The sequence below is a fragment of the Prionailurus viverrinus genome, chromosome X (genome assembly GCF_022837055.1).
Source record: "Prionailurus viverrinus isolate Anna chromosome X, UM_Priviv_1.0, whole genome shotgun sequence".
NCBI classification, from domain to species: Eukaryota; Metazoa; Chordata; class Mammalia; order Carnivora; family Felidae; genus Prionailurus; species Prionailurus viverrinus.
In genome coordinates, this window is record NC_062579.1 from 22,357,234 (window position 1) to 22,374,326 (window position 17,093).

General features: G+C 38.6%; 1 protein-coding gene across 1 annotated transcript in view; it reads left to right on the forward strand.

Moving 5' to 3' along the window:
• The window catches only part of IL1RAPL1 (interleukin 1 receptor accessory protein like 1), a 678,538-nt gene that overhangs the window by 599,067 nt on the left and 62,378 nt on the right, over positions 1-17,093 (forward strand). The gene's annotated exons all lie outside the window — the stretch shown is intronic.

Sequence of the window (17,093 nt, forward strand, 5' to 3'; positions counted from 1 at the left end):
AAGTATAGATACCCAATATGATGCCAAGAGGTAGAGACAAGCAAAACTTTTCGGGATAGTGGTGGATATTTTTGTAAGTTCATCCTCCTCTAAGAGGTCAAGTCACTTGTGTCCAGTGATGGATGTGAAGGGTCTCTGGTACACAGGTTAGTCTTCCTTATTGTCTCAGGGAAGAATAAAAGGGCTTTATCGTTAAGGAAAAATGACTAGAAGATCTCTGTATTTCTAACTAATGGTATGGTTTTGAATTTGTCAATCAAGTAAGAATCCTGAACACTCATAATCCCTGTGAACTCGTCATGCAACCCTCAATACTTATTTTGACTACAGTGATCTTATTATGAATAATAAAAACATTCATAACTTTGCCTTATAGTTGTCGGTAAGAGGCTCAATTTGGAGGGGGGGCGATTTATTTGGGTACCTACTCTTTCTCACTGTGTTGTTTAAAATAACGATAACTGTTCTAATGCAGGGGAGAAAGAAAATCTTAGGAGCATAGTATAATGGAAGTTTATTTGGGGGTCACATGAAATGAAGTCCATTGGTGGCACAGATTGTTGGAGAGCTCTGTTCCATGCACTGGAACCAAGGAGATGGAGACTCTGTCACATTCAACAAATGGCTTCCAAATTCACCATGGTTGTTGAAATCTAAATTGGACATGAGAGAAATAAGTGAGTGTTTTAGGGAGGAGGAACAGAATTAATAGGTCAGGCCTGGAAGTTTCCTTTATCATTTTTGCCCACCTGCATTTGGCCACAACTCAATAGTAAGACTACTCTTAACTGCAAGGGAGGCTGGAAATGTGATTTGGCTGTCTGCCTAGAAGGAAAGGAATACAGATTTGGTGAGTGGCTAGCCAGTCTCTGCCACAGTCATGTTTTGTTTGTTTGTTGCTTGTCTCCGTGAAGACAGCTGACAATTCTGCAGAGATTTGCAAAGTTCTTCCTTGCACTACATATCACATACACATGCAATAAACTGGTTTTAAGGTTTTCCCATTTTGATACAGTTATGTCTAAAGAATGGGAATTTCAACCACTGTTGTTGACAAAGTTTATGATTTTTTTTTTAATTTTTTTTTTCAACGTTTATTTATTTTTTGGGACAGAGAGAGACAGAGCATGAATGGGCGAGGGGCAGAGAGAGAGGGAGACACAGAAACGGAAACAGGCTCCAGGCTCCGAGCCATCAGCCCAGAGCCTGACGCGGGGCTCGAACTCACGGGCCGCGAGATCGTGACCTGGCTGAAGTCGGACGCTTAACCGACTACGCCACCCAGGCGCCCCGACAAAGTTTATGATTTTTAACCACTGTGTTAAGCTCCTTAAAAAAAATGAAAAAGGTGAACTCTGAGACACTGTCCTTTGTGAATGATGCAGCAGCCGGGGTATTTGGGGTGAAAACTAGCCCCAGTGAAGGCTACCATACTTTAGCTCTATCTTTTGTGATATGACCCCCTCAGTGTACATATCCTTCCGATTACTTTTCCCATCAACTTCAGGCTCACTAAAAAAAGGCCTTGTTGAACAATTCCTCAGTGATTGTTTTCCATCAAACAAGTCTTCAGAGGTCTTCGCAGGGCTCACTTTTTAAATATTTAGAGTCAAAGACAAACACCAAATCATCTAGAGGTTTAATACATTCCTTTATGTAAGCTTTCATGAAACTATAAGATAAATAATAGAATTAACCTGATAGAAGAATGAGTTGTTCTACAATGTTTTTGAGCACTTTAAAAGATGTCCTTTGTTAGTGTCAGTAAAGTCACATTTTTTACAGCTTCCCTACCTCCTTTTGGCTCAAAACAGATTCTAGCATATTCACAATCCAAGTTTTCAACCACATTTTCTCTTTTTTAAAAAATTTTTAAAATGTTCATTTATTTTGAGAGAGAGAGAGGATAAGTATGACCAGCGGAGGGACAGAGAGAGAGAGAGAGAGAGAGAGAGAGAGAATCCCAAGCAGGCTCTACACTGTCAGATCATGACCTGAGCTGAAACCACAAGTCAAACGTTTAACCGCCTGAGCCACCCAGGCTCTCCCAACACATTTTCTCTTAAAAGAAATACCACCTTCCAAAATGATGGTTCAAAGATGAACTTTTTTGTTTGTTTGTTTGTTTTTACTAGCCGAGAGTTTCTTTCTAAATTGCAAAAAGAAACAAAAACAAAAATAAAACCACGAGCTCACTTTTTTCTAAATGTGCATGATTGATTTTAAAATGCCAGTGAAGAATGACAGTTTCATGGAGCATAGCTTCATGCTTTTTATGAGCCAGATGCTAAAATAAATGTAGGCTCATTTCCATCACCAAATTAAAAATTGTATTCAAAATAGGAAACTAAGTGTAGCCTATATAGTTTAGATTCACTCCTGTTTATTCCTGACTGGAATCATCTGGGTATTACGTTTCATGACTGTGACAAGCCTTCAACATTTCAGATTGTTTCTTCTTATGTATCTTACATATTTTCACCAGTGTCAAATTTACACTTCAAAATTCCTATTTTTTATCCATGACCTATTTCAAAATATGATATATTATACTTTACGGTAAAGATATCTATTCGCAGAGGTGTCGTCCAGCCCTTTTTATAATAATAAATACAAAATGAAACATGAAAATGTTCATGAGTATGAATTGGTGAAATAAGCTAGGATCCACATATTACCATGCTGTATAGTTACTGAAATGACAAAAGAGAGCTATTTGTACTGATATAGTCTAATTCGTCCTTTGTAAAGGATATTTGTGTATGTGTTCACACACATACATATGTAGCATACACATATTTACGTGTACATATGCATATGTTCGTATATGCATAATAGCTGAGAAACATACTGAAAGAATTGTTTCTATGGTTACCTGTGGAGGAGTGAAGCCAAAGCATGGGATGAGGCAAGAAGCTTTTTAGTTTTCCTCTTCTACCTTTCTTACTTGTTTGAATTTTTTTTACCATGGCTATCTGATTTCATTTAGTTTATTTATGTGTGTGTACATATATATGTATATACACATATGGTATATGTACATATGCATATGTATCATATATATACAACCTTGTAGTGACTGTCCTTGAAGTTTTGCGATAACCAAGGAATAAGAATGTTAAAGATGGAGGAAACTTCAAGCTCCAAATAACGTTGTAGTGTTTAAATGCCGCTTTTCATTTCTATGCCGCCACTGTCTGTTCCACTTATCAGCTAAGCTCATTTCCACCTGAGAGTTAAGGGCAGCAGCGTCTCTGATCACAGCTGGGAAACTTGTAACTGGGAGTTAGGCCACAGCCTTAAACCAGCAGCATCCATGGAAACTAAATACCAGAAATTAGCAACGGTTGCAAAATGGAGTCCCAGCCCACTCCCGCTCCTTTCTAATTACTCACTAATGTTTCTTAACTGTGTGCAGCCAGGCTGCCGTGACTGGGGTATGAAGAGTGCAGAACTTTTAGAATAAGGCAAGGCTTACTCTGGAATAAGGTGATGCTAACCAAAAACCTAACTGCAGTTAGAATGAGGCAAGAGTTCCGACTGTTTCCATCAAATTCATTCTGCCCCAGGAAAAAGATGATGATTTGATCCTAATTATGCTAACAGCATTTCAAGAGCCTCCAGAGAAAATGCCTATTTTCGAAAATGCGGATCACTAAATTATACTGTACTATTTAACAATGCCTGTCACTGAAGCTTCAAGGCTTATCCCAACTTAACTTGGGTTTAGTCAGCTTAGGATTGAAATCCACAGTTTTCTCACAAGTTCTGCTTGCCCTTTAGTGCCTAGGACACAGTCTCCAGGCATATGGCTCTTCAGACCCTCATGATTCCTCTGAGCCGTTCTAGAGAGCCCAGGTCCCAGCTGGGGTCTGGCATTCCGTTCACTCAGAAGGCCCCACCCCCTGCTTGTAGGGTCCTACATTTGATTCCTTCTGGGACGACAGGTAAAACCCACAGGTACCCAAGCCTGCTGTGCCCCTAAGTCATCAGAAAAACTTATTAAATAGATAGATTCTTGATTTCTGGGCTACACTGATACACAGGTTTGAAATCCCATCTCTGGGCTCGCTGCCACATGACTTTTTCCTGACAGATAGGTCCCTACACGCCATCGTGCGTAACCATTGTTTTTATACATAGCCTACCTTCTCTTTCTGTTACTCCCAGTTTCCTTCTTATGAAGATTCAAACCAGCTCATTAAGAGCAGTATAAAAGATGCCAGCACCAAGAGATTAACAGTCAGACCTTTGCTTTAGGCCAGATTTGCCTCTGTTGCTCTGCTCCCTGAAGGCCTACCTCAGGACTCTTTATTGATTCAGGATGAGTGTCCTGCTTTCCCAAATGGCCAGCGATGCGGGGTGAGGGGTAGTCACCCTTAGTATCCACCGAGAGGCTTTTTAGCCCAAAACGGGAGACACGGCTTTTGAGCCTAGAGTCCTCATAGGCTCTGAGGCTCAGGATTCTATGAGCCTCCTCTAATGGGTCTCATTCAGAGGGATGTTATCGGTGACATCATTGATGAATATTGCTATATTCTTGTAGGTTTCAGGAAGGGGCTTCTGTTACTAACAACTACTCAAATGATTATTATACAGGGGTGCCTGGGTGGCTCAGTCGGTTAAATATCCGACTCTTGATTTTGGCTCAGGTCATTATCTCACAGTTCATGAAATCGAGCCCAGCATCGGGCTCTGTGCTGACAGTGCAGAGCCTGATTGGGATCCTCTGTCTCCCTTTCTCTCTCTTTTCCCCTTACTTGCTCACTTGCTTTCTCTCAAAACAAATTAATGTCTTTAAAAAGATTATTATATACACTCAGCAATAAGAGATTAAAATGAAAATCTTCACTTAAGAGATTTGAGTTTGATGGTTTGATTACAGCATGAGTTGCAATGTCTATGAAAATCTCCCACAGTTATCTTAGAGTTTACATAGGAGGAAGTAATTTTCTTTAAGTAAGAAGTAGATGAGTACAATACCAGTATAATTTCTCTTAAGAGACTTTAACCTGTAGTCAAGGAAGATTTGGGAAGTTTTTCACTGATCATGAATGACTATCAGTAGCATTTCAAAGGACTTGCTAGACATAGAAAGCCATGGTGAAATAATTTCACAGATACCCCATAGTCTTATAGATTTGGAACAATGTTGGGAGATAGTCCCTAAGACAAAGTACAAATTGGTATACTGATAGGCATAGTTGCTCATAGGTTCCGGAACTGTTAAATATAATACTGTGGCTTTGATTACACAACACATTTTCTGTTCCCACTCAAATGTGGTTTAACATAATTGCCTGAATTTGGGTTCTAATTTACCTGCCTTAGACTCTCACTTAGGTATACAATTACATTTTCAGTATTCAGAAGACTATGTTACTGTGAGCAGTTCCTGAAAATAGGACAGTATTTCATAGTTCTCTGGAATTGAAGGTTTGTGGTTTATTTGTTATCTTGTTTGCGTATTTGTTTGTGAATGACCATAAAGTGAATCCTCATAGGGCAAGGAAAAATATCTTATGTTTCCTTATGGATCTAATCTCTGAAACTTTTAGACTATCACTAATGATGTCCCGGGAGTCCTTGGAGTTAAATTAAAAGGGTGTACAGTTCATAAATTTTTATTTAGATGCAATCCTTGCTTGCAAATAAGTTTACAATCTGGTAAAGAGGCAAGGTCATAATGAACCTGAAGAAATGGATTGAACTTAGACAGTATCTAGAGAATATAGCAAGGGCTTGTATGGCCACTTGGGAAGATGATGGGAGAAATTGATGGGAATATTTTTTTTTTAATTTTTTTTCAACATTTATTTATTTTTGGGACAGAGAGAGACAGAGCATGAACGGGGGAGGGTCAGAGAGAGAGGGAGACACAGAATCAGAAACAGGCTCCAGGCTCCGAGCCATCAGCCCAGAGCCCGACGCGGGGCTCGAACTCACGGGCCGCGAGATCGTGACCTGGCTGAAGTCAGACGCTTAACCGACTGCGCCACCCAGGCGCCCCTGATGGGAATATTTGAGAAAGGCTTTCTGGATGGGCTGGGTCAAGCCTAAGTTCTAAACGACAGCTCTGGGACGGTGGGTAACACAGCAACCTAAAACGAAGTTGGGAAAACAATTGAGAATGGAGCGTGTATCTTACAATGAAATTCATCAGAACAGAGCACAGCAGTGAAGAGCCTTCACTTCGGTGGACAGCACTTGCTCTTTTATCCTTTGGATATGTTAACCCTGAGTTCATTGCTCATGGACTCATACAGAGTGAAGGGAAACATGGCATGATCTTTTAAATCAAAAAGTCTGGGGGTGCCTGGGTGGCTTCGTGGGTCTAAGCATCCAACTCATATTTTCGGCTCGGGTCATGAATGCAGTCCGTGAGATCAAGCCCCACATCAGGCTCCACACTGATGGCCCCGAGCCTGCTTGGGATTCTCTCTCTCCCTCTCTCTCTCCGCCCTTCCCCAGCTCCCACGCACATGTGCACACACTCTCTTTCTCAAAATAAATAAACTTTTAAGAAAAGTCTGTACACATTGGATGTGTGGAAAGAAAACATGGCAATGTGAAAATCAAGTAGAGAAACACTTGTTAACAGAAAACTAGCTCTGTCTTTAGCAAGAGATACTTTGTATCTTGGTACTGTATTTGTTATGTGACTATGTGTCATCATTTTTACCAGTATTAACACCCACTATTTACTGAGCCATTATGTCTGTGCTCATTTACAATGTGCTTAAGTGCTTTATATACCTTATTTGTACATTTAAGCCTCATAATAAACCTAGGGGTTAAATATTCTTACACTCAGTTTTGCAAATGAGAAAGGTAAAATATTAGGTTAAGTGACATATCTTGGTTAAGGTCAAGGAAACAATACATGGGTAAGTTTTATTTGGACATAGATTTACCTGACTTAGGGGTCCAGATTCCAACCAGTACACTGATGCTTTAGAATCGGGATTACAAATTGATTACCAGAGCACCAAAATCAGCCTGGGGATCTGCTTTGTTCAGGCCACATTGTGTGTTTTCAGAGAATTCAAATGTGTATTTTTATAGAGAAGGGTGCTAACTGGAATCACCATGCATCATTGCCATGAACTATCTTGACATAAGATTTCAGTTACTCATTTGAGATTGTAGGTTGGATATTCCCCTAGTTTATCTAAAATTTATTTGTATTTAAACAAAAATTAGGGATGCTTGGGTGGCTCAGTGGGTCGAGTGTCCAACTCTTGATTTCAGCTCAGGTCATGATCCCAGGGTCATGAGCTAGAGCCCCCCGTAGGGCTCCACACTGGGCACAAAGCCTGCTTGGGATTCTCTCTCTCCCCGTCCCTCTGCTGATCCCCCACTTGCATTCTCTGTATATCAAAATAAAATAAAAGAAAATAAAAAGTATATATATAATTAGATGCAAACTAATGCTTTTATATCTATGCAATTATATATATATACTTATATATGTAATTTTATTTATTTTATATACTTATATGTAGACAACTAGTACAACATATATTTATAGAAAATTCCATTGTTTGTGCTGAAGAATGTAAAGAGGAGACATCATTTGGGGGAAATAGTACATTCTTAAAGTACCCAAGGGCATTGATTTTGACATCTTGAGGTAACAAATTTCCAAAGTTTCCTTTTTTCTGGTCTCATTTCACATCTTGCTTTCCATGAGTAGACACAGCCAGGGGGATTCCTGTCTGTAATCCCCATCCATATGCCTCTGCCAGCCAATTAATTGCTCATTAATGCATCAACCTAGGTGTTAATTTGTTGACAGACAGACACATTTAAGAAAGAGGTTATAAATACTGTCTCAATGGCCTTACATACTCTGGAATGTAGGAGAAATCATAATCACAGTGAATTTATTGTCAGATTTCTTGTCTCAAATATTTATTTTTAGCTACTGTGATAATTTTTCATTGATGTTCTATTATGACTATAGTTTGCTTTGTTTGACATTATTTTCCATCATGGAACTGCATTTTGTTTTCAGAGTAAGGACATTTTGAGGGAAGTGGCTTTTTTTCAAAAATTTATTTTTTACTTTTCCACAAGCTGGTGAACCAGTTAATATTCAAATATTTGTAAAATTATGTCATATTCCTAAAAGTATGTAATAAATCCATTAACTGGAGAAAGAATGGTTGAGAATTTAGATGATATAACCAGTGATTTTAATACAGAAGTGGTGTTCACACTGTTAGCACATAAAAACAGTTTTAAGATGGATTTATGAAATTCCATGTGAACTTTATAATAATAAAGCCTCACAAATAATATCTTAATATCTTAAACTGAATAGCTTATTTTTTAAAACCTTAGCTTCTTTATTGTCATCGGATAAATCATCAGTGTTTCAGTTATTTCTTTTCAAAAGTCCCAGCAGGACAAACATGTTTGTTTTGGCAAACAACTATAGGTTTTCATTTGTATTCACTCAAATAGACAAAAAAGATACCTAAAAGCAGCATGAATTCCCCAACACCTTCCTGTGAAATTATAACTCTTATATAAAATAATTAGTAGTTTCTAATATCGTATTGTAACCAGATCACAGATCCTTAACCCAGGATTTTTGGATTTATGAATAAATATCAAGGGGCCTTAAAATTGTAAACATACAAAATATTTTCATGGCAGGGCAATGACTCTATCTTTCATCAGTTTTTTCAAGAGTCTGTGATGCCAAAAAATGTAAGGCTGACTTGGAAGAAGGAAATTAAAGATTACTGGGATGAAGCTTCTTTATTGACCTGTCCCTTTCACATAATTTGAATAAGAGCTAGTTGTGTGAATTAGCCTGCGATCACTCACTCTCAGCATCTAATGGTGGCAAAATGTCTTTCCTGAGCATGGTTATTTATTCTTTAACTTTCCGATATGGATTTATTGAATGCCTACTAAATATTAGCTAATGTTTTCCAAAATAGGGAAATCAGAGGATGAGCCATTTGAGAGACAGATGTCAAGTCAAACTGCTGACATGTCGAGTGGGAGACATTTGTGGGAGATCCAAGTGGAGATGTCCCTGCAGGAGAAAAGCCCAGTGAAAGATTTAGATTTGGAGATCAGTAGAATGTGGGCGGTAAAGACATTAAAGTCCTTGATACATATGAACCCACCCATGTATTCGTAGTGTGAGAAGGAACAGCCAAACATAAAATACCTATACATACATATATATGTTTATAAACATAAATTGATTTATTTGCAGAGAATTGGTGTACACAATTATGGGGACTAAGTAGTCTCCACTTGACTGGCTCTGCATTTAATGCTGAAGTCTAAAGTTCACAAGCAGGCTGTTGGGAATAGAAGATGATGAGCAGGGTAGAAAACCTTGAGTATGAACTGGGCTTGCACTTTCCGGGACATGCAGTCAAGTAAGAAGATTATGAGCAGACTTGACCTCCACTGAATAGACTGAAATCCATGTCAGCCCTTGTTGCCTCTGACCTTAGCACCAAGAATGAGCCAGGGCCCTTCATCATAGAGCTAAACATATACACCTTCTAGCCTAGGAGTCAGATGTACTGAAGGAAGATCCAGGGAAAAAGCCATTTCAGGTCCAACTGCTACTTCATGCCAGCAAAGTGGGTTGGCATATCAGTGAGAATGTGCACACACATGCACACACACACGCACCAAAATGGCTGCTGCTTCCCTTCCATCCTTCCACTGGTATGAGAGAATCTCTCTGATGGCTTACCCTCACAGGATACATTCAAGAAAATGGAATTCTGGAAAATGCAGTTCAGCCTAGCCAAAGCAGCACATTACTAAGCTATCACTATGTGCGCTCTCAAAGATGGCAAGCCTTTGTGGGTGCTAGACTAAGGGGTCTCTGTCATAGTGCCATGCCATCGTGGTCATGTCATGAACATGCTGGCACTGGGAGGATAAATGAAGGAAGTAATGTAGAAATCAGAGGATGGGACCATAGAATCGACTTGTTTATCCTCACACTTGTTCCAAGAGCATTGCTCACATGTGTGTGTACAGATTAGGTAAACCAAGGGATTATGGTCTGATGAATTTACTCACTTTACCTCTATACTATCTCCCATCCCAAACAGCCATTCCCAATATTGAAAAGAAGTGTCCCCTTTCCACCTTTTTTTCAGAGACTGTTTTTCTAAGATGGATAATATTGATTATTACAGTGAGAATAGGAGGCTCTCTGAAAATTTTAAGAGTAGTTGAACAAACGAACGTGACTGTGTTGGCCTAAATATAGGGGAGAGCATAAGTACCGTTTACAACTCTTCTCCAGCTCTCCAAAAAGAGCACATATTGCTGTAGGTTATAACCTTATGTATTGCCATGAAAAACTCTAAGTGGAAAGGTTTCATTCCTACTGTCCTGAACCCCTGTTTTTGGAGTAAGATGTTGGTGGAAAGAAAGATGTTGAGGAAACCCACATGGTCCCTAACTATGCATGAGAAAGATGTCTCTTCCAATACTTATTTTGTTACTGCTGTGTTTCCAAGGAGTATCACTAACCAATAGTGTCTACAATGGTATTTTCTGTAACTCTAAATATACAGAACTGATCTTGGCTGAGAGAGAGTTGTTTCTCCAAGAGCCTTCTATGACCCTAGACTGTTGGAAAGAGGAGGTAGTGGAGGAAGATGGTCTGTTGTGCTGCCTTGAAGTAGAATATATGGTGACATTTTAATGCAATATTTATTTTTTCTGAAATTATAAGAGTAATATTTTTACATCGTATAAATTTTGGAAAACAAAGACAGATATAAAGAAGACAAGAAAGGAATAACCAAGATGTGTCAAAAGTGCTTTAAAGCTTCATCCATGGAATCTTATGGGTCTCTTTCCTACTTCAGATGAGAATGTCACAAGCATAAATTTGACTAAATAGTGGTTAAAAAACTGCTAATTAAGTAATGTTTCAGAATTGCAATTTTCTGCTCATAAGAACTGGTTATGTTTGATAACTTTATTAGTTTTGTCTTAATTTTGTTAACACAATCTCTTTACTATGTGATGCTCATGGCCGTGGTAAATTAAAGTATTGGATCGATTAAGTTTATCAGATCAATGAGTTTTTTCATTAATCCAAGATAGTGTTTGATTCAGAATTCACATCCAGTCAGCAAAAGTTGCCATTAACTTTTAAATACAGGGCATTCCAACAGCTAGCACCAACGAGTTAGAATGTATGAGACATCATCTGGATATGAACAAATGGCTTTAGTCTTTCCTTTATTTTAGGCTTCGTGAAAGTTGCCAGAGTTTTACCTGTGTGAATTAGACATACTAAAAAGTATTCCCCCACAAGATTCAAGTGCTAAGGGGAAAAGCAAGCTTCTTAATATTATGACAGATAGAACACCAGTAATGTAAATTATTCTATAAATATGTTAGAGAAAGTATTCATCTTTATGAAATGATATGATTGGTCCTTTTCTATAGACAAGAAGACTCAGTTATTTTCATTTACTTCTCCAACTTTCCACATAGAGAGTTGCTAATATTAGAACACAAAAAATCACAGTATAATAGTGATGTGCACAAAAATAGACTTCAGAAAATCATATACCTTCTTTAGGTAAGAAACCTGTAAAGATACTTTCAAATGATAACCTTTATTAGATGCTGACATGTCTCAGAGGCTACTTTACAATCCCTTTTATTAAAGACATCTCGACGGTTATAAACCTTCTAGATCAATGTGTCTCATAAGCCTTGTGCACAGCACTCGTGATTAAAAGCCATGTGAAAACCCTCTGAAGAGCTCACAGAAGAGTACCTAGTCTGTCTATTATTGGATTCTGTGTGTGAGTGAGTTTTTAATAAGATCCCAGTTTAGTATAAAGGCCAGGAATAAAAATAACACCATAAGGGAGGATAAAATTATAGAAAGTAAGACTGGGAACCCCAAAAGAAGGAAAAAAATTAAGAAGAACGTCACAGCTTCTCCAGAAATTGCACATTTAGAGTTAATAAAAATACTTTTAGGGGTGCCTGGGTGGCTCAGTCAGTTAAACATTCGATTTCGGCTGAAGTCATGATCTCGTGGTTCCTGAGTTCAAGCCCCACATCAGGCTGTGTATTGACAGCTCAGAGCCTGGAGCCTGCTTCAGATTCTGTGTCTCCCTCCCTCTTCCCCTCCCTACCCGCCCTCTCTCTCTCTCTCTCTTGCTCTCAAAAATAAATAAATGTTAAAAAAAAAATAAACTAAAAATACTTTTAAACACGAGGAGGAAAATGTCTTGTGAACCCGAGGTTCTAAGATCAGAAAAGAAGGCTGAAAGTTACAAGAGCAGGGCTACTTTCTAGTGTCTTTTAAGAGGCCAACAGGAGAATGGATTGCGAGGGAACATACAGATTCCAAAGAGAAATAACATATATTTTTCAAGAATGAAAAGAACTGAAAGAAACAGCTTTGCTCATAGACTAGAAATGAAAAATTATGTTAAATTTTTTTAAGTAGTAAAAATATGTATGAATGCTATCAACTTCTAAAACTTCCTGATTAACTCGGCACCGAAAATTCCCTCCCATTTTGAGCTTCAGTCGTTTAAACTGCTTCCATGGCAGTTCACGCTACTATCATTTCTCCTTCTATGGAATGTGGACCAAAAAATAATTCGTGTAGTGTGTTTTGGGCTCAGAAGCTTTCAGAAGCATTTTATTAAGTCGCTATGGAGAAGAGACACATAGAGCAAACCACTGTACGAAACATCAGCAGTTACACTGAATACTTTTAATACGATGCTCACAACGAAAGGCCTTCGAGGCAGGAACGAAGAGAACATACAACAGTGAGTTCACTGAATGTGCATTTACCTTTTAAATAATAAACATCATGCATGAGCTATCATTATGTCCTACACTAGCCATGTTTCATTAGCTTATGAAACTTCCTGAAGAATATTTCATTAACCTTCAAAGCCACATAAACCTCAGAATTGTGGTTTATGTTTTTTAAAACATAAGAAAAGAAGGCTTTGTGTGTATCTCAATTTTCCCTTTAAGACCTTGAGTATTAGGACACTTGGGGAAGGGGCAAGGTGTCTCGTTAAAACTCACAGATATAGGGGCGCCTGGGTGGCGCAGTCGGTTAAGCGTCCGACTTCAGCCAGGTCATGATCTCGCAGTCCGTGAGTTCGAGCCCCGCGTCGGGCTCTGGGCTGATGGCTCAGAGCCTGGAGCCTGTTTCCGATTCTGTGTCTCCCTCTCTCTCTGCCCCTTGCCCGTTCATGCTCTGTCTCTCTCTGTCCCAAAAATAAATAAACGTTGAAAAAAAAAAAAAAGCTTTAAAACTCACAGATATAAAAAAAATAGAGATAAAGCAAAACGCAATTTGAATTGGACCTTCCATTTTAGTGTAACCAGGCCACATAAGAAACAGCAAAACAAAATCCCCTTTTAAAGTCACAGGTACTATATGTGTTTTAGAGCAGATGCTATTGACTGTATTAACCTTAAATAAATGAAAGCTAATGCCTTAGAGTTCTCCTCTAATTAAATCTAAGTTCTTTCTGAAAAGAAGACTCATTCCTAACTTCGTGCTTTCTTTCTCAAATCAGGGTTTTGTATTTTTCTCTTTCTTCATTCTGTACTTAGGTACTGTGGGAAATGATTAGAGGACAGCAAGAGGTAAATGGCTCTTGTCTACAACACTGAGTGGATCAAATTAGTATAATGCCATGACGTTTATCCTGCCACACTGCAACCTGGCAGACAATGTGACAAAAGTACATTCTAGAGATACTGTTTGGGCACAGCCTAAGCTGAGTAACAAATCCCCAAAATTCAATGTCTTCAATAAATTAGAAGTTATTTTCTCTCATTAAATAGACCAGTAGAGAGTAGCCCTGTCTGGTGGAGTGATTCTGTTCCGTTAAGTCATTCAGGGACTGAGCCAGTTTCCTTACATCTTGTTGCTCCACCATTTTGTCTTCATATGTATGGTAGAAACCAGTTCACTGCTTTTGAGCCTACAGGAAAAGGAAAAATAAAAGTCTAGGGCATGAGGATGATCATAAAGGAGACTGTACGTAAAGGAGATTGTACACATCACTTCTTCCCCCATCTCATTGGCCCAATCTCAGTCACATGGCTTATCTACCTGTGAGGCAAGCATGGAAATATCATCTATAGCTGTGGCCCCGTGCCTGGCCAAAACTTTGGGGGTTATATTACTAAAATAAAGAGGGATAATAGACACGGGGAGGCATTTAGTGATCTCTCCCTTAGTAGGTAAAAGCCAGGGTTTTGAGAAAACAGATTAAGCACATGCGAAAAATGAAGGCGATGTTAGGACACGGCATGTTCAAAAGGACAACAGCAACCTATGTGTAAAAGTTACATTTGAATAAGCTTTTGGGGACATTTTGATACCTTTCACCATCATCACTAATATCTCTTTCTTTCCGCCTTCTTTTCATATTCCTCATCTACCTCCCCCTCTGTTTTCTTTTCTCTTGTGTCAACTGCTTGCTATACTGAAGTATAAAGAATTTGCTGATCACTGACCCACAGATAAATGCTTCTCTATGTTTGCTAATGGCTGATTTAAGTATAATTGAAGCCTAAAAATGGAATAAGCATCACAAGAGTTAAAGGAAGCAGTGAGGAATTTAGTGTAGTGAATGTGTAGTTAATGGAGCAAAAATAAAGTAGTTGTCTTATCAAAATGCAATGCCCAAAACTTGAGATTGGTAAGGGCTCTGCAATAAAAACTTAAAAATGTCTGCATTACAAAAAACGAAAGTCTACTTTGTGAATGACTCAAAACAGTTTTAGAAATGCACAAAATTATCTGCAGTTCTGATGTCTTTGCCAGAAAGCAGCCCACAAGTCACTTCTTCTATCCACTCTTCAACTGATGGGCAAAAATGGCCCTACTTTCTTCTTTACTTAAAAATAACTAAGATGGTAAATTTTATATTATGCATATTTCAATCCAGTTTTTAAAATATCCAAAAAAATGGCCCTACTTCCTTTCCCTTATCACCAAGAATTTCTGAATAATCTTTTTGAGCAAATCCATTTCCTGGCAGTTGAACATTTTCCCCTAAGCATTCACCAGTGTCCTCGTTTTATCTAAGACCCATCTTCTCAACACTCAGTTGCAACATCACACTTTTCCAGGGGTGAGGTCATCAGAGGGCACCAGATGTTAACTGACGCTTGATGAGTTCCTTTCTTTAGCCTGGTGTCCACTGATTGTTCTGGATGCCATAAACTTTTGTACTGTGCAGGTAAAAGGCAGCCATCAAAAGCTACAATTTGAGTCCTTACAAGCATCTTTGAACTATCAAAACACAATGCAGTAATAATATTCCCATTTGTACACCTTTTCCTTTCAAATGCATGAGATTTTCCCATCATACTGGAAGGGTTTTGCCACTGTCTCTCTTCATCTTATTAGTTTGGGAAATATCCTCATCAATTTATACAAATCCCTATATGCAGCCCTCAGGTTCCTGAAGAGAATAATTTGGTCTAAATGGATGCATGAACTGCAAGTCATTACTTATAGAAAAGTTTAAGTCCCATAATAATAGTAATACTAGTAATAGTAATAATTGGTAACATTTTGTGAGTTTCAAATTGTTTGTGGCTACTTAGATCCTCTTGTAATCTATTCCCCACCAAATAAGTTTCTTTCTTCTGAAAAGCTACAGAAATATGCTATAAGATAGTAGAAAATAAATGTTCATCAAGAAATCTGACGATACAGCTAAACTGTGGTTAGCAAATTTAAAAGTGTCTGACTAGTTTTTCTGTGATTTTGCTCTCTTGACATTTGAGCAGACATTGTTACATCTTGCATGAATAACATCCTCATCTATGAGCTCGATATAATCTATCTCTTGCACTTCTTTGCTTTCTTTTGGAATCCTTGGAGAAATCTCTGATTTCCGGAGAACAATCTAGTTAGATTGTTAGATACTGGCAATTATTATGTACCATAGGTCTCGATACTTATTTGGGTAAAGCATCTTGAGGAAGTTCCAAGGGAACTTTCTTTATTTGTCTGTGTGTGTGTGTGTGTGTGTGTGTGTGTGTGTGGCAGTGGTGGTTGGCGGGGGAGATTCTTCATTTCTGAATACAGCTTTCCAGAAGAGGAGCCATTCAGTGTGACCAATGACAAAAGATAAATATGTTCTGTAAACTGCTTTGCTTTTACCTTAAATGGAGAATCTGGCAAAACATTTATCTTTACCATGATCATGCAATAATTTTAATATGCATGATTACTGGTGCAAATGAAATTAAGATCACCCTACTATTCAACATCTTATTTAAGAACAGAATGCTCTTGAGGAGAGGGTTCAAGGTGGTGGCAAAGAAGATCCCGAACTCACCTTCTCCCATGGATACAAAAAATTTACAAGTACACATGAAATAATTTCCTCCAAAAAAAAAAAGACCTGAAAACTTTACAAACAGAGCGTCCACAACAAAAGATAAAAAAGATCAGCATCAAAACAGGTAAGAAAGGCAAAGACTGGGTTTCACCAAAAAGCACCCACCCCAGGCATGGCAATCCACAATCAGAAGAGATGTCAAAAATATGGAACTTTTCCCCTGAGAAGCAAGCAGTGTGTGCTCTACATCAAACACCCCAACTTATAGATACTGCACAGAAGAGATAAGCCACCGAAATACCTGGCTTTGAAAAACAATGGGGATTATATGCAGGAAAATCATAGAACTGTAGAGAGGAGCAAATCTGCTCTTAAGGGGCTCACACACAGACTCACTTGCCAAGGGACCCAGGTCAAAACACGAGCTTGCAAAGCACCTAGACCATATGTGAAGAAGACCCACTTACTAATCTTAAACTATCTGCCAGGGAGACAGAAATTTTATGGCATTCTCTCAAGAGACAGAGACAACAGCAAGTGACGTTTCAGATCACTGGGCATCATTTTTCTGAATTCATTCTAACTTGATAATGCTGGTGCTAGCAGGTGTCATTTTGGAACTCTCCCCACTGACTTATTGGCACCAAAGGGCCACTGAGACCCGCTGAGGGCCCTGCCCACCCCTGAATCACAGCTGTGTGTTATCTGGGCTGGGAAAGAGCCCCA